This window comes from Mesoplodon mirus (genome assembly GCF_964341445.2).
Source record: "Mesoplodon mirus genome assembly, chromosome: 9".
Lineage (NCBI taxonomy): Eukaryota > Metazoa > Chordata > Mammalia > Artiodactyla > Ziphiidae > Mesoplodon > Mesoplodon mirus.
This window is the reverse complement of record NC_138985.1, coordinates 103,444,668-103,462,985: the sequence shown is the minus strand read 5'-3', so window position 1 is coordinate 103,462,985 and position 18,318 is coordinate 103,444,668. Positions and strand designations below refer to the sequence as shown.

The following is an 18,318-nucleotide window of genomic DNA, read 5'->3' as shown; positions in this document are numbered from 1 at the left end:
TACTGTCCTTTGCGGGGTCTCCAGTCTTGGGACCCTTGCCTGGCAGTCCTTCTCTGAATCCCCAAAGCTCCGTGCTGCTCGGCCCTGGGGTGCCACAGCCTTGGCAACAGGGAATCCTCGGTTCCTGAAAAGAAGAGGCTCAGAAGTCAGGTACCTGCCGAGCTCCAAGCAACGCACTTCCTCACAGGGCGGCATCCTTCTTATCCTCTGGTCCTGTGTAGGGTGTGAGTCCTGGCGTGCAGGCATTTGTGTACAGGATCCCTATGAAACCTTAAACCAAACCATCCACTTTACAGCAGGCTTGTTTATTTCATGACAAATAAAGCATTAAAATGGTAGATGGGGATGTGTTTATCTCTTAACCAGTTGACAGGGCAGAGTCACACTGGGGTGAAACCCCCCCCCACTCTAAAGCCATAGAATAGAGAGTCACCACAGGGGTCGACTTGGGTATTATGGTTTGAGGCTCTGTCAGGGGTCTTCCTGTCCCTGGAGCATCCTCTGCAGGAGAGAGGAGGGAGCCTTTGTGCGCATGCAGACAGCTGACCCTCCAGGACGCAGGGCTTTGCCAGCCCTTGGCTGCTGGGTTGTGCAGCCCTGAGAGCCATTACAAGGAGCAGAGCCCGGAAGATATGGGGTTCAGCCCCGGGTACAAAGTCCTGCTCTGAAATGTCAGGAGGCCATCACTCCTCACTGCCTGCTGTGAGCAACGATCCAAGCGCGTCGGACTCTATGTCTGATAATACAGGATGTGAAGACCTGAAGAGCTAGGGTTACAGAGACAGAAGGAAAAAGAAGCAAGCCTGTAAGTGTTAAGGCTGGAGTGGAAGAGAAGCCAGCGAGGGGCTGAGCCACTGAACATGCAGCCGGCAGAGTGAACTAGAGAATAGGGATCCCAACGGGATGGGGGATCCGTGGTCCTCAGGGGCAGGAACGGCTGGAGACCCTGGTGAGAGAATGAGGTGCTTTGAAAAAGGTCTGAGCATAGTTGGAGCTGGGATCTGGGCTGAGATTCAGGGTCTAACTTGGATGGAAGGGGAAGTCAGAGAAAGACACCTTTTAGAAGGAGGATTGGTAGGACTGCTGCGGCCAGAGGGTCAAGTGTCTCATGAAAGACTTCCCAGGGGTGCCAGCCAATTGGAAAATGCTTGGGACAACTTAAACTTGAACATCTGTCCTCCATTCACCCAGAGGCACAATCTGGTCAGGACAGCCCGGCACAGACTGCTGGCGTCTGTGGGGGAACTGAACCCTGCCGTGCCCCGTGAATCTGTGGGCAGTATTGTGGTCTGGGATTTCTGTCTAGGGTCTAATGGGAAGTGGCAAACGGAGCCTTGGCTGGCCCCCTAGCTTCCTGGCTGGACCCTGGAGGTTTGTGCACAGGAAGGAGTTGGCTCTGCAGGGCTGTGTCTTTGCTGCTGGCGCAGAGATACAGGGCGGAGTCTTCCCGTTTCAGGGTGTCCACATGCAGGTAGAAGTGGAAGTTGTCTTTGTATTCAGGCCGGAAGCGACTTGGAACAGTCTCATTGCTAGCAATTTTCTCATAGTTGTAGACGAACATGAGCTCCAGTGGCTTCTGAGCACTCTGTTTATACCAGTACATAGCATTGTGTCCCAGATGTTGTTCACATCTCAAAGATTTCTTATTTCTAGTTTCCATGACTAGGTATTTTGGTGTCTGAGCTATTTCCAAGTCCGTGGAGGCTGCTGGGAGAAAGGGACAAAATTCAGACAAAGCCCAGAAGGGGAGGTGTTGATGCAGCCGCAGGGAAATTGTTGGGGGTCCGGGGGCAGCCCATGTGAACGCAAGACTCACCTGCTCCCACGAGACAGAGGACCACACAGCAGAGCAGCCCGAAACCCATGGCGGTGTCAGGGTCGAAGTGGCATCATCTAACTAGGATGCCCCTGGGGTGGGGGGTGGCCTCTGGTCTCCTTGGCCGTGGTTGGTGCTTTTGCCTGTGATGTCAGTGTCCTTGTGTGTTTCCCCAGCCCCAAGCGATGTTTCTTCCTTCCCCTTTTATGCCTTACATAGATTTCTATAGAAGGTGGATTTGAATGGACTGGGCTGGGATAGTCCTCTGACAGTTGCTCTTTTGCTATTAGCTGCCCTCCTCATTATATAGATTCTCCCTCTGTACCCCCTCCCTTCCAAGACCCCCTCTCAGCAACAGACCGCACCCCCTTGAAGAGACCTCCTTCCTCCCCTGCTCAGTCCGAGGCAGGACAACACTTAGAACGTCCTTTTCCCTCAGTATCTAAGCTTGCTGCAGCCCCTCTGCCCAGCTGCATGGAGGGAGGACGACTGGAAGGCTGTGGTCCTTTTCTGTACCAGTGCCCATCATTAAAAACGCACGACTGTGATGCCAGCCAGGAACCAGACATTGGGAGGAGTGCTGAGAGGACCATAACAAGGAAGAAGCCATCCTCTGGCCCTGTGTTGAGGGTGCAGGGCTCGGCTGGGCTTAAAGCAAACAAGTTGCCGCAAGAAAACAGCGCAAGACGTCCGGTGCAGGACAAACGGAAATCCATTTGAAAATGACTTTAGTTTAGTATCTTTGAGAAGTCTGCAAACGACACACCCAACTGATGTGGGGATGAAGCCTCAATGCCCTGCTCCCCTCCTCACCCCCTCCCTCTACTCACTCCCAGCCCCTCCCCCACCCCCGTCTCGGCGGTCTCAGTGGAGCCACAGCCCCGCCTTGTGGCCAAAGCTGCGCATTTCCCAGAACACAGGCCTCTTACCAGCCTTCGTCGGCAGCCCAGATCCCTCACTCACTCCACAGACCGGGAGCAGCTGTGATAGGTACGAAACTCCAGGAAATCATGAAGAAGAAAGAAGCACCTGAAACAACCAAAACAGTCGGCAACAATACCATTCATCCACTTATCTAGGACATTCAGTTTTTACTCAATGGAGATTGATTATGTCTGGATTCTTAAGAATGAACAAAATGCAGCCCTGCAGATACTACCCCAGCCCCTGTGGAGATTATAGACCATCTTGATTTGTTCAACAAATACTCATTGAGCAACAGCTAGGAACAAGCACAAAACTTCAACACGTTCACCCCCAGAATTCTACTGTCGTGGGTAATTCAGTATAGTCACAGACAACCACTAGGGAATCAAATGTAGCTTATATGAAGTTTGAGAAATGTGTCCAGTATTTCAGTATTTAAATCACTTCATAAATGTGATAGCATATTTCCTCAGCTATTACAACATGTGGACTGAATGCAAATGATCTCCAAAGCCCCGTGCATTTCCAAAATGTTAGAAACCAAACCAGGCCCATCCGATCCACAGACAGTTTTCCAATCTGGGACTAGCTTGCGTGACCCACCATGAGTCTTTCCTACTTCACACTATAAATTGCTTATGCCTTTTGTCCACTTACTTATTGGAATATCATCCATTTTCTTAAAACATACTGTTATGCTAGTATTGAGTTTTCATTCTAGAAAATTTGAAGATATGAATAAACACAAAAATGAAATGATCTATAGTTGCTAAATATAACATTTGTTTATTGTTATATTAGATATATATTACCAAGTTGGAATAACAAGAATCTATATAAATCTATGTTGGGACTAGGGAGGGTAGTTATCCATGTGTGAAGTCAAGAGTTGATAAGGGAAATGTTTTTTAACCCAGGGATGTGCTGGGTCAGGAAGAAAATACTAACATTTTTCTAATGTAATAAATTTTATCAGATTTTCACTGTGGCCCATAAAACAAAAAAAATGTAAGGGTATATGGGTTAGAATTTAAGCAAAGTGCATTGGATATTCTCCTCCTGAACAGGTTACATATATGATGGACCTTAAATCCACTGCAGTTGGAGATATTCCATTCTTAGATAAGAACCAAAAATTAACCCTAGTTAAAAGGCCAGCATTGTTACTATTAACATTTTTATGATGGCCATTCCCTGTAGTAAGAAGACACTGATTGGCCCTTCTACAAGAAAACAGAAAAATATGAGTAAATAAAATTTTTTTGCATTGTTAGGCTGTCAATACATATGCAAGATTTCACAGATGACAAAAAGCAATGGAATTTAAACTAAAACCCCGAACAATGAGTAAAAGTGAAAAGCTCGATTGCCCTGAGAACATTAGCTAACATAAGCATTTCCCAAAGCAAGGAGTGGGGTGAAAGGTGAGTTTAAGTTATCTGAATTAGGGATGTGACCGAAGAAAGAAAATGATCTAAGGACAGTCTGCATTGCAAGAACGAATAGTGAAGAAGTGGAATGGTAAACATGTAGGTAAATTCAAACACTGCCCATTATCAAACAGTAATAGCATATGTTCCTTGAAGATATATAGAAAAGACATAACTGATTCCAAGACAGCTGAGATTTGGATTATGGGAGCCCCAAGAATACATGAAGGGAAATTACCTTTTTTCTTGGCCAGTTGTGTCTACACAGGGCAGGACTCTAGAAGCTTCTGGAAGGCTATAGAACTGAGCAGAGATTTCAGAAGACACTCAGCTGGAAGACATTGGCATACAGACCCAGTTAGAGTGAGAGGCATTGGTGCATATACTGTGATTCCCACGGAGACCCCGGAAAGACCAAGCACTGTAACAATGAACCCACATGCTAAGGCTCCCTGAGAGGATTTGCTCCTAGCAAATCCTATATCCAGACCTGCCAGGATAAATCCAGAGCCTCTCCTCTATATCATCCACAAGGCCCCTCATCATCCCTTCATAATCTTTCATGTAGAGTATTTCAGAAATCTTCTAATTGTACATTCCACCCAGACTCTATCTCCCTTCTGACCCAGTATTCCTGTACCAAAATACATACTTGATCATGTTATCTCACTTAAGGTAGGACCACTGACTAGTTCCTGCCTAGAGATTTGTGGCCAAAGTCCTTTCCATGCCTCCTAATATCCTCCATCATCTGGCTACTGCCTGCTCTCGAGGAGGCTTCAAAGATGACACTCAATCAGAATTGGGAACAATGGCACTGGTCCTCCTTCTTAGAGGGAGGAAGTCTGCAGTGCACAAGAGAACCTCGATGGGTGCATCTGCCCCACCCTTTCTTTCTAGTTTACCTGTTGTTGGCCTGCACCCTGAAGGCCTGCAAGCCTTGTGGTTGCCCAGCCTCGAGACCAAAGAATGAGCCTGGAGACAGCGACAGAGACATCAGTGGTTTATTGGACAGGGGATTATACACAAAGGGTCCTGGAGTGACACTCCATTGTGTGCAGGCAGGACATGGCAGCAGTCTTAGCTACTCTGGGAGAAGGAGGCTACTATTTACAGGGGGAATTGATGTCAGGTGGGCTCATCAGTTACCAGGGACTGATTAAGCCCTGTAATTAAGAGGACTGGATAGTCATGTGAGTGAAGCAGGGCTTGGTCGAGCAGAAGATGTACAGAGAGCAAGAGAACAGTCATCTTAAATGGCCTAACCATACACCTGTCACCCTGGACTTTCATGCTTCTCCAAATATTTTTTCATTAAATGGTGATCTCACTGACAATCTTAATTTTCGTTTGGTCTTAGAAACTTTTATCTTCACCTTACCGTCCTTTAGGCTTTTTCTCATCAAACATTCTTAGCAAATAGTGTGTTTTCAGTCATAATGTTATGTACAATATGTACCAATATGTACAGCAGAGAAAGGCAGGGAATGGCTTCTTCCATCAGTTAAGACCTTCAGGGAAAGGGACAGGGTCCTTTCTTGTTTGTGGAGCCCTGAGTACTTCAGTGAAATTAATGGAACCCCCTGCTCTAGCTGAGAAGTAGAATTCTGTAAGACTTCTGTAGGCCTAGAACTGCCCCATCGGGTGTGCTGGCAGGGTGTCCTGGAGGCTGAAACTCATGGGGGTGAGCGGAGCCTTGAGCTGAGTGAACACTTTGCCCCACAGCTTCCTGACGAGGCCAGGGTTTTGTGCACAGGTAGACAGTGACTCTGCAGGGCTGTCTTAGCTGCTGGCACAGAAACAACAGACCAACACAAAGCCAATAGTCTGTTTAACCCCTCACATTTCAGCACTGGCTCACAGCCTCTGCAAACCACATTCTCCTGTGTTGTGAACAAATCCAGACTCTCTCTCAACCCTCTCCCATCCAGGGAGTTCTCTCGACCTTCCCTCTTCTCCCTGAATCTCGGGAGAGTCACAGTGCCCCCTTGTGGCCAAAGGGAAAACTCAGTTCTTCTGTCCTGGACCAAGACAGGAAGGCAGTAAGAGGTCTTAGTGGGGCCTACAGTCAGAGGGCTGGGATTAGCCCATGGCCCTCCTGTCTTGGACTGATTTCTCAATCTGGATGAGGCTTATTGTTAGAAAAACAGGAGCTCCAGTGATTTCTCAGCATTCTGTGTATACCAGTATATAGAATTACGTCCTGGATGTCATTCACACTTTAGGGTCCCGTTGCTCCCCATCACTGTCACCAGGTGTTTTGGGGTCTGGGTAATTCCAGTGTCCAAAGGGGCTCTGGGAGCAAGAAACCACATTCAGAGAGTCTCATGAGGCAGCTCCATGAAAAAAACTTGAAGTTCATGGACAAAGATGTCCCACCTGTTCCCAGGACTCACCTGCTCCCAGGAGAAGGACCACACAGCAGAGGGGCCTGGAGCCCTCCTCAGCTCAAACAGGATGGGACCCGGTGTCTGCCTGACAGGTCCCAGTCCTCTGAGTGTGTTTCCCTGGTCCTGACGGGGATTTGCTTGGGGAGTCATAGCCCCGTTAGTTTCTGCAGCTCACATTCCCTCTTTCCCTCTCATGCCCTGTGCCAGCACCTGCAGAGGTGAGTCGGGGCTGGCTTGTCAGGACTGGTCATACAGAGGCAGGGGCAGAGGAAGAGACCTGCCACCAAGCCCCAGCTTCCCAAGGAGGTTTCTCAGCTGCTTTGTTTACAATTAGCTCCCCACGCCCAACAAATAACTGGGTCTTTCCTCCCTCTTTCTGCTGTCTAGTGCCGCCTCCTCCCTCATACACACATCCCTGCCCCCCACTTCGGGCAGATATCCTCCCCTGCTGTCTCTCGGGGATGCGGGACCATCCCCCTACAGCCTCATCCTGATTTAACTCAGGCTGCCTTGCTCAGGTCATCAGAGCCCTTCCCTGGAACCAGCTGTGTGTCATTTTAAGACCCAGGAATTCGGGGCTAACTAGATAGGAAGCACCCCTCAGTGGGTGCTGAGGGGAATACAAGAGGAATATGCTGCAACCTGTACCCCCAGGGAGCATCTCACCTCCTTGGATTGCTGAGCCTGAATATGGAGCAGATATACACAGAGGAAGATGCAGGGGCAAAACAAAAGGCTCTGAGGGCTGTGAGCCAAAGGGATAGCAGATGCACTGCTACTGAGGTTGGGCAGGTGCCACGTGCAATGGACCTTAGTGCTCTCAACTGTCCACACACCTTCCCTCCCCCTCCCCCCAACCCCCGTTCTAGCCGGGAGTTTCGGGTAAAGTCACAGCTCCTCATAGGGGTCAAAGAGGCACGTTAACCTCATCTCAGTCATGGGACCCCAGTCCTCCTGATAGAGCACTGAGAGCAGAGATGATGGGTAGGGATGAAGCAGAGACGTTTAAGGCAGAGAAACACACAGGCAAGGAGACATCTGAAGCACTGAAGAAAAGCTTTAGCGACTATTACTATCACGTGCTGGCGAAACATCACCAACTACCACCACCATATACACACTTGCTTAGCATATTCTTCTTTTTTAAAAGTATTTTTCAATAAGTGTTTGTTGAACATGTACTATATGTGCCAGGTATTGTTCAAGGACTAGGAATAGAGAAGGGAGTAAAACAGACCCTCATGGAGCACATAGGCTATTTTAATTAGCTCAACAAGCATTTGTGAAAAAGACAATATTCTCGTCCTCAAAATGCTACTAGAGGGGCCTCCCTGGTGGCGCAGTGGTTGAGGGTCCACCTGCCGATGCAGGGGATACGGGTTCGTGCCCCGGTCCGGGAGGATCCCATATGCCGCGGAGCGGCTGGGCCCGTGAGCCATGGCCGCTGAGCCTGCGCATCCGGAGCCTGTGCTCCGCAACGGGAGAGGCCACAACAGTGAGAGGCCCGCGTACCGCAAAAAAAAAAAAAAAAAATGCTACTAGACTTATAGGAGCAATAAGTCAGGTTTTTCAGATAATGCATAGTTTGGAGAGTTTTAAAGTGTGTATTTTAGGAAGGTTAAAATAAAATTGGTTTTTAGATGGCTCAATCATTTCATCTTCTCACCTTCTCATTTCTTCATCCACGAAACCTGGATGAGGGGAGAGTCTGAAACAATGGTCTCCGAGCCTCTGTCCAAGTCTGCAACAGCATGAGCCAGTCAGGGTAAACTCCCCCCACCCCACCCCGCCGTTTACCAGGCTGATGTGCCGGCACCTCCCAGTGTCCTTGGCTCATCTAACTATACTCCACACTTTGCCGGTACTTAATACATGCTTATTTAATGAACACATGCATAAATGAATATAATGGAAAATAGTAAGAGACCATATGTAATGAGTCAATCTAACCATTTTAAACATGCGTTCCAAATGTGTTATGGTTGCCGTTAGTGTATTTTTACTGGCGGCTTTACGGAAGCTAGGATACAAGGCTGAAATGTAAATGATAAAAATTAATTTGCCTGACATGAGGTGAGCTTTTGGTACTATTTTGTTCTTTAATTTTAAAGGATAGGAATAGAATAATAATTTTTCAGTGTGTATCAAGTATTATCCAAAGGAGATATGGAAATATGGAAATTGTTCCCTTCTTAAACCTTCCTTCCTGTCAGGGTCTCCATCATTCTTTGAGTATTTCCTTCCTTCATGGCACAAGAAGACATTCAAGTCTCATCTTGTACTCTCCCTGTCTCTGTCTTGGTATCAGCTGTTTCTGCAGAGTCCTGGTTCCTTTGAGTGGATTATGGTATTTATTTATTTTTGTGTGTTTTTTCTTCCAGTTTTATTGAGATATAATTGACATACAGCACTGTGTAAGTTTAAGGTGTACGGCATACTTATTTGATTTACATACATCATGAAACGATTATCACAATAATGAACATCCATCATTTCACATAGATACAAAATGGAAGAAAAATTTTTTTCCTTGTGATGAGAACTTCTAGGATTTACTCTCTTAACTTTCATACATAACACAGAGCAATGTTAATTATATTCATCATGTTGTACATGACATGCCCAGTACTTGTTCATGTTCTGACTGGAAGTTTGTACCTTTTGACTACTTTCATCCAATTCCCTCTTCCCCAACCTCTTGCCTCTGATCTCTTTTGCTATGAGTTTGTTTGTTTGTTTGTTCGCCTGTTTGGTTTTGAAGCATAATTGACCTACAACAGTATATTATTTCCTGGTGCGTAACACAACAATTGAATATTTCTATACATTACAAAATAATCACCACAATAATTCTAGTTACCATCTATCACCATACATAGATAATACATTGGATAATGGTATTTAGAAAATAAGACATGGGCACTACATCTGGGCTTTGGGGGTGACTACTTTAGGGTCATCACAGTGGACAGAGTTAGGGAATATACGTATATATATATGTACATACATGTACACACATTTACATGTATCTTTAATTCTATATTTATCTATGCATATGGAAAAACCACGAGTTTACAGAAATACTTCTGTTTCCAATTCCAATATTGTAAGGCTTATTCTAGTGTTCTGCCTTTCCATATTTGCAATCCCCTTATCCAATACTGAGAAACCTGGCTCCTGTTATCCTTCATAGATTTACATAGTGGATCCTTGCAGGTACCCAGTTGTCCACTGCAATGGCCACCTTTGTAAATGCCCTTCTCACTCTGCTTGGATCTGACCCTGTGTCAGAGCGTCTACCCACGTCAGAACCCTCCTTACCTCAGTCCAGTTTCCAATACCCCACAACAGGCATGCCCTGCCCCGTGTGGGTGCCCTTCTCAATCTGCTGGGCTTCACCAGCCTGCTGGCCTCACCCTACTTGGGCTCCGACACCCCACTCACTCAGGAATGCCCTCCTCGCTTGGCATGGTCTCTGTCGTCTTGCCCTGGGCTCCTTCCTGCACAGATACAAAGAAATGCACCAGTTCAGTCCTCTGACAACAGAGATATTTCACTTCACAGGATGCTTACGGCATAATTTGCGGAACCTCACACAGACCTTGTCTGTTTCCCATACGCTCTAGACAGATCCAGACGGTGATGATTATAGCTAATGAACGTGTACTTAATTTACCTGGACTTCTTTGAACAACTTGCATTTCTCATTTTTTTCACCCGGTCCTCCAGGAAGCAATGCCAGTTTCTTGGTTCCAAAAGTCCTAGATTTTCCCTTTTTTTTTCTTCCCCTCCTATGATAACATATTTTTGTCATGTGTGTACTTGTCTTCCCTACTGAATTTTCTCTTTTTAAGGTCACAGGCTGTATCTTTTTTTTTTCCAATTCCTTTTTAAAATTTCCTGCATGTTGTCCTCCATAATTTTATTTATTTATTTATTTGGCCGCACCGAGCAGCATGTGGGACCTTAGTTCCCCGACCAGAGATTGAACCCACGTCCCCTGCATTGGAAGCACGGAGTCTTAACCGCTGGACCACCAGGGAAGTCCCTGTTTTATTTATTTTTAACAGCTTTATTGAGGTACAATTGATATGAAAAGAACTGCACACATCTAATGTGTACCATTTGAAGAGTGTGGACATATGAAAACACCTATACCATCCCCACAATCAAGATAATATACATACCTTAATTATTTTCTTTTTTCTCCTTCTTATCAAAACCCCCCTCCTTACCTGTCAGTCTTGCATGACATATTAAAGGTGTACTCCTTTTGCCTGAAACAACAGCTATTCCTGAGAGCCCGCTACATGCTTTTCACTATTTCCTCCCTAGGGGTTACCTTCCAACACTCCCAGATGAGCAAACAGTCTAATCACCACCTGTTCATCTTGCTAGGATCCCAGGCTTTAGAACCACAACCAGATGCTTTCTTCTCATCATTTGAGAGCCTAACTGAAGTCTCAGCTTCCTCAAGGACTGGTCCCATGCTATGTTCTGGTCACCAAACCACCATATTGATTCTATGCGAATCAATAGAAGTGCCCTGATAGCAATGGGTTCTGTGTGGAAAAGAGAAATAAAACAATAAAAAACAAAAACCATAGAATATACAGATTTGTTTTTGGTGTACGTGAATATTCTAGACAGTAAAACAGAGCCAATATCAAGAGGAAGCACCTGAAGAAAGAAATAACTATATATTTCACCAATCGTAAAATAATGGGTATACCATATATCCTTGTTGCTTATCTAAATATAGTCATTATTTTGTAATAACTTGAAATGGAGTATAATCTATAAAATATTGAAGCATTATTCTGTACACCTGAAAATAATATAATACTGTAAATCAACTATATTTCAATATAAATAAATAAATAAAATAAAATAATGGGGTATAAACTGTATTTACCAGCACTGAAAGAATATATAGAAAAAACAGTTATCATTTGGGGTCTGCCAGAGTTGGAAAAGGGTTTTTGAAGGAGAGGAGCTTAACCAGACCTTTAAGCTCTCTAACTAGTCCTATACCAATTTATTCGTTCTAAGAAATAGCTCTGCTAGGTTGTCTAAAATGAAGCTAGCCTCTAGCTTCAGCTAGTACTATCTGGCATGCCTTTCTCCAGTAATGTGAAACAACTTTTGAGATTGCCTTTTGAGATGTGTCCCTGCTATATACAGAGGTAAAGGAGTCTCTAACGGACTGGAACCCTGGCTTATCTTGACTCTCCTTGTACTATTCTAGAACCCACAATCTTCTGCTGGTTTTGGCCTCTAGTGACCACTTATTTTCTTACTATGACTCTCCTGGTTCTATCTTCCCAAGGGACAAGACTAAGAAAAAATGGTCAGAGCTTTAAATAGACCGTTTCCTGGTTCAACACAAGGAAGAATTTTCTAACTGGATGGTTGAGGAGATACCATGATCTCCTCTCTGCAACAGAGGCTGGATGACCTTTGGTGGCGATACTGTAGATGGGGCTCAAGTGCCCGAGGGGCAAAGAGGAGCTTAAGCATCTACTCCGTTCCAGAGACAGAGTTACAAACTGGGGATTTAAACACAAAATGTTTGCTTCAGGAGCTCAAAATCTAGTTGTCTTCATGACAAGGAAATCAAATCTTGCAACAAAATTCAGAAGTTATAATAACAATATAATTCCAGTGTCCATAGGGCCTGAGCAATTAAGAAACCACATTCAGAGAGTCTCCTGAGGCAGCTCCATGAAAAAAGCTAGAAGTTCAAAGACAAAGCTGTCCCATCTGTTCTCAGGACTCACCTGCTCCCAGGAGACAAAGGACCACACAGCAGAGGAGCCTGGAGCCCTCCTCAGCTCAGACAGGATGGGACCTGGCGTCTCCCTGCCCAGCTTCCTGCTTTCTGAGTGCACTTCCCTGGTCCTGAGGGGGATGTGCTTGGGGAATCACTGCCCTTGTTAGTTTCTGCAGCTCACATTCCCTCTTTCCCTTTTATGACCTGTGCCAGCACCTCAGAAGGTGGGTTGGGGCTACTCTGGCAGGACTGAGAGGAATAGACGCATCCCCTACCCCCCATGAAGATGGCTGTCAGCCTCAGAGGGACGGGAAGAAGGCAGTAAGTTGGGCTTGGGGGTGACAGTTTGGCTTCAGACTGGTAAAGCTGAACACTTTTCTAAGGAGTTAGGATACTAAGTGGGTATTGACACAAAAACCTGAGAACAAAAGAAACCCATTAATTGGAGATGGTGATCAAATGAGGACTTGGTCACAAGGAAATGGTGACAGCTAAGATGTTTGAGCAGAGAGGAGACAAGAGCCCAGGGGGATGATTGGCCAATGTTTCTTGATGCTCTGTCATTAGCCTTGATCTCCTTGAATTCCATTTGTCTAGGAATGGCATTATATCAAATTGTGGGTCAAAGTTGAGTCTGGTAGTAGCACTTAAGGGAGTAAAATGATTGAAGAACTACTTGGACAAACCAGGGAGATTTTTACATTGGATGTTATATCTTTGGTGCCTTGATTCAGTCACCTATGGTGTTGATTCTTCTCAGTTCTGGGTCACTAGCAAATCAGCTACATGGCTTTCTGTGATCTCAAATCAGAGACCTCAGGGACTTCTTGCTACATTTCATATGGGCTCTGAGACAGCACTTTGGAGAAAAGTCGTTAATCAGCTGGGAATCTGCCTTGGAGTACAGCAACAAGAGCATGTATCAACTCCTTACCTGCAAAAATGCCGTAGAAACTGCAAAAATACCACGGAAACATTGTCAAGTGCTTTGCTGAAAACAAGACATGCTAATCCCAATTTCTTCCAAATTCCTCAATCTAGTGAGCTCACCCAAAATAAAATGGGGTCAGCTTGACATGACTTATCCTATGTGAACCTGTCTTCTCTACTAAGATTGCTAAATACTTTGTCTGATGACTGTCACTCACAAGGATGAAGTAGGAAAGTGACAATGACTGAGAGTTTTGAGGGTTACAGCACTTGTGAATGCTTGCTCACTAGCCTATGTCCCAGGAACGATGTCTTCTTCCTAGAGTGGAATTCAAGGTGCCTACTAGGTTTTTCCTAATCCCCGAATTTCCAAAACTATAATAGAAAAATATTTCTGAGCCTAGTAATGGAACTCTTTGGATATCTGTGTACTTTCATTTAGGAAATGTATCCCATAAAAGCAAGGTGGGTATATTGAAGAAGGTTGGGATGATGGAGCTTGGAGACAAATCACAAAAAGTTTTCCTGGTGGGGATATAAATATATCTGAAAGAAAACTGTCTTTGTCAAAAAATTAATGTGGGGTGTGTACTATAATTTTTCCCTCTTTCTTGTCATTTTCTATTTATGATGCTCTATTTTGACCTTCAGCATCATTTTCACCTTCATGCATCTCTGTTTTTCTTCCTAATCTCATTTCCTTCCAATCCAATAGAATGTTTTCTCTTAATAAATGCCTCACTAGCCCATCATATTCAGAAGTGGCAAGTTTCCAAATTATTTCAAGATGGCATTTGCACATGCTGTTCTGACAGCTGTGGGTCTCAGGTTACATACCTGAGAACCTCTATGATAAAACTTAATTGTCCTTTTTTAAGCCTGCTTTACCAACCTAATCTTGAGGAATGGAGGTAGGATATGGCTGCAAATGGGAAGAGAGAGAAATGTGAAGTGAATTCTGACAGAGACATAACTGAATTAAGTCGGCACTTTAACAAAAGTCTGATATGTGGATCAAAGGTTAACTTCCCCCATTTCCCCATTATTTTCTCTGGGTATTCATTTTATCCATGAGGATATTAAAGTCCGGACACCCCCCCCCAAAAAAAAAAACAACAACAACAGGGCTGCACTCACTTATTCATGTACTCTTTAGAGTTGCTCATGGTCAAGAGCAGAGTAGTAGTGACAGAAACCGTATATATTGCCTGCAAAGCCTAAAACATTTACTATCTGGCCCTTTACAGGAAAAAGAAAAGGTTTCTGACCCTGCACATAAAACGAGGAGAGAACCACATATGGCTAGAAGAGAAATGCCCCCAGACGAATGGCACCCTTGAGCAGGATTCTCAGGGAAAACACAGCCTGGTTCCAGGATTCACTTTACCAGGAAAGAACATTCTATTCACTAACACCGATTTGCCCTGATTGTTTACTTCAGTTTTTTAGTAAGTTTCTTAGTATATTATGTTTCAAGGGGAGAAATTCTTATTTAAAATTTCCCTACACATTGTAGTGGTAAAGAGCCAGCACAGCACAGCCTCAGTGACTGGTGATGTATTAACCAGGAAAGTGACTAGAGAAGCCAAAGAAAAGGAAAAACAGACTCATTGAAGGAAAGGGCATAAAATTACCTTTAATGGTCAGTGACTCTTGCTCTTGTCAATATAAATATCAATATGTTTGCTGGAGCCCAATCAGTACCCAATTTAGGCACAAGTTTAAATGATCCTCTAAGGCCCCTAAGCCATGTGCATGGAAAATAAAGGTGACAAATACAGATTAATGAACACAGACAAATGCTTCTGGGCCACCATGCGTTTGAAGTTAGGAAAAGAAGTATAAGTACCAAACCACATAAAATGCAGACAAGAATATTTATTTAGTCTGAGACCCAACTCAATTGCCTAGGGTCAAACTTCACAGAAATATCTCAGAAGAATAAGATATCTTGAAGGTCCAAGCTCCCACTCAATCATGCAAAGATGTTTTCTTCAGATTTGTTAACCCACTTCACAGAAATGACAAACACACATACATAGATATAGAGATGCCTCACACTGATCCAGCATTCCACTGGCCTCTTCAGTAGGGACCATTCTCCTAGTGACTTTCACTTAGAATACAAAGCTCCTTCACTTAATACCAGGCCTACTCTGCTCCTTACCCTTTCCACTCACAGCCACCACCTCCCCTACCGCCAACAGCTATCCTTGGTTTTTCCCACCTTCATGCTGTCCAACCATCAGTCTAGCCCCATGTTGTTATGTGCATCATTAAAATTCCTCAGCATGATTTTAGGTAGTTCATGGGTGACCATTTTTACTTAAATAGCTTTTAAAAAATAGCATGTGTTCATGTAAATGTGCATTAGATAAAAATCCGCAAAGACATACAATATCAACATCTTTGTTTAAGAAGAGACTCAGGAAAAGAAGTGTAATTTGAAAATGAGAATGTAACTACAGTACAAGCATTGTGCTAAGTGGTTTACATGCAACATGTATGAGAGTTGTATGGGAATTACTGAAGTCTGGAAATGATCACTTGGCATTTTTCTCACATCCCCACTACTGCTTTAGATGAGTGAAGAACCATCACACTGCAACCAGACAGGTCTCCAGGTGTTTAGCTGGGAATTTGCCATTGATCCTAGATAACTCTCCTTAGCTGGCAACCCTCACTCTTTCCCTTCCTAATAGAATGGGTCCAAGTAAAAAAAGCCCAGGGCACACCACAGACAGGCCTCTAGGATATAGCAGCATATGAGCCAATTATTGTGTAAACTCTTCTCTAAGATGCTGTGTTCTTCATATGGATTAAGATCCCTGATGAAGTTTGGGGGAAGTTTCAGGGGTGATGTAGAATTATACAACACATAACACTTCACTGTGGAAATGTCAACATGGAAGATAATTAGACAGGATGAGAAGACACCCTGTTCCTCATTCTGGGACTGGTTCTCCCCTTACTCCTTAGTATTTCTTAATTTTTAGGGATCAATGAATGGCAGCTTCCTGCCTTGTGTACCATGTACTCAGTGTTACTGAGTTCAGTTAGGGACAATACAGGCACTTTCCCATGGCTGTAGCCTTAGAAGCTGCTTTGCCATCTTTTCACCTTAGTTCAGTCATTCTCAGCTGGGAATGAAATGGACCCCCAAGAGGACATTTGGCAGTTTGGAGACATTTTTGGTCGTAACTGGGAGAAGGACTAATGCTACTTGTAACTAGAGGCCAGGGATGCTGATAAATATCCTACAGTGTGCTGGTCAACACCCCACATAGATTATCTGGCCCATGTTATCAACAGTGCCAGAGTTGAGAAACTCTGCCTTCTACTAAATCATCTTCATATTGACAAATTTTCAAATGAAGAAGAAACAGAACCTACTTCAGGAGTGACAATTTGCTAAAGCAGAAATGGCATCCTGGTAGGCCATTCAGGTGCACTGTATAGGTGTAGAATTTGGCTATATCTAGCTAAAGGTTAGTTCTCGCTCAGATTCACTTATTCTGGATACTTCTGCCATGTCCCATTAATTATGACAATTCTTGCTCCAGGAACCCATTTCTTAGATATTTCAGAATTCCATGTGATCCTTGTCATCATCCCTTAATTTGGTAGAGTTCAGAATCTTCTCCGATCGAGAAAAATTCAAAAGAACTATCAAATTAAGGGGGAAAATGGGAAATTTTATTCGAGCCAAGCTGAGGATTACAACCAGTGAGACAGACTGTAAGAAGCTCTGAAGACTGTTCTGCCTGTTAGAAGTCAAAGGCACAGTCGTATACATTTTCGAGACACAGGACCGTACATCAAAATGACATAGTGATATTTTACATAAAGTTCACCAAGGAAACACAGTCCAGGTAAGCAAGTACAAAGTGAGCATAAGACATCATGACCCCGTACAGAGCTGGGAAAAAACTTTTAAGAAGTTATATTGCTAGCTTCAGAAGAAAGGGAAAAAAATTGATCTTCACCATCGAGCAGGCATTCCCACTTTTGAGGAGCTCTAACATGAAAAGCAGATGCACACTGCACATTAGGAGGAAGGGGGGTAGCCCAAAGTGGCACAGAGAGAATGGAATGTTGAATTTTTATCGTCCTGCCTTAAAATATAAATGTTATTTCATCATTCCTGTATTATGTGTAACGGCATCACAGTGGAGGGTATGGGCTCTGAAGTGAGGCTGCTTGTGTTTGAACTCTGTATGGATCACCTCATGGTACTGAAAACTTGAGAAAAAAAATTTTACCTTCTCTAAGCCACAACCTCCCCATCTATAAAATGGCAAAAATTAGAGCACAACACTTATAAAGTTGTTTGTAAGGACTGAATGAGTAGATGTATCAAAATCCCACCCACAGGGTTTGATACATATTATAGTAAGCACTCAATAAATTCCCATTGTCTCTTCGCTGGCCAAGAACTCTGTATTATCTTGGTGTCCAGACTTTGGTGAACTGACTAGGGAAATGTTACGTAGTGCTTGAGAGCACAGACGGTGAAGCCAGATTTCCGGGGCTGGAATCCTGACCCTACCATGGATTTGCCTTGTGATTTTGGTAAAGTCCCTTATATTTTTGTGAGCCTCAGTTTTCCCAACTGTTAAATGGGAATTATAATAGGCTTGTTTTGAGAATTACTAATTTAATAAACAGGCTAAGTATTTAGCATATGCCTATTAAATAGTAAGTTCAGATAAGGATAAACTATTCTCACTCTTTCCCTTTCCTATTTTGAACTATTGTGGTTTCAAATCAGAAATGTTTTTCTTTTTTTAGGAGAACAAGTATTCCTATCAATAGTGAAATATTAACATGGGTATACAAGGCCAGAGCTACTACAAGACAAATTATATAATTCTGAAACAGGCAATGTTAATTACATCAAGGGTATAGCTCTCAAGATAATCCTCAGCATAAAAGTTCATGCTTGAGACAACCAAGTACCTAAATTTTTTCTCTGGGAATCAGGACACCTGTAGCCCTGTTATGTGACCTTACTCCAACTTACTTTTCTATTATGGGGAACAGTTTCTACCA

The 18,318-nt window shown here is 43.9% G+C and overlaps 1 long non-coding RNA gene and 1 gene segment (V, D, J or C); both read right to left on the bottom strand.

Moving 5' to 3' along the window:
* Positions 1-300: 300 nt before the first annotated feature.
* Positions 301-1,876, bottom strand: LOC309810487 (T cell receptor beta variable 4-2-like). The segment is given in 2 exons: positions 1,817-1,876; positions 301-1,704 (listed from the first exon to the last, which is right to left on the bottom strand).
* Positions 1,877-4,421: 2,545 nt separating this feature from the next.
* LOC309810489 lies at positions 4,422-10,735 on the bottom strand. Its single transcript, XR_014294996.1, has 3 exons — positions 9,885-10,735; positions 8,230-8,304; positions 4,422-4,504 (listed from the first exon to the last, which is right to left on the bottom strand). It is a non-coding gene; the product is annotated as an uncharacterized lncRNA (long non-coding RNA).
* Positions 10,736-18,318: the final 7,583 nt, after the last annotated feature.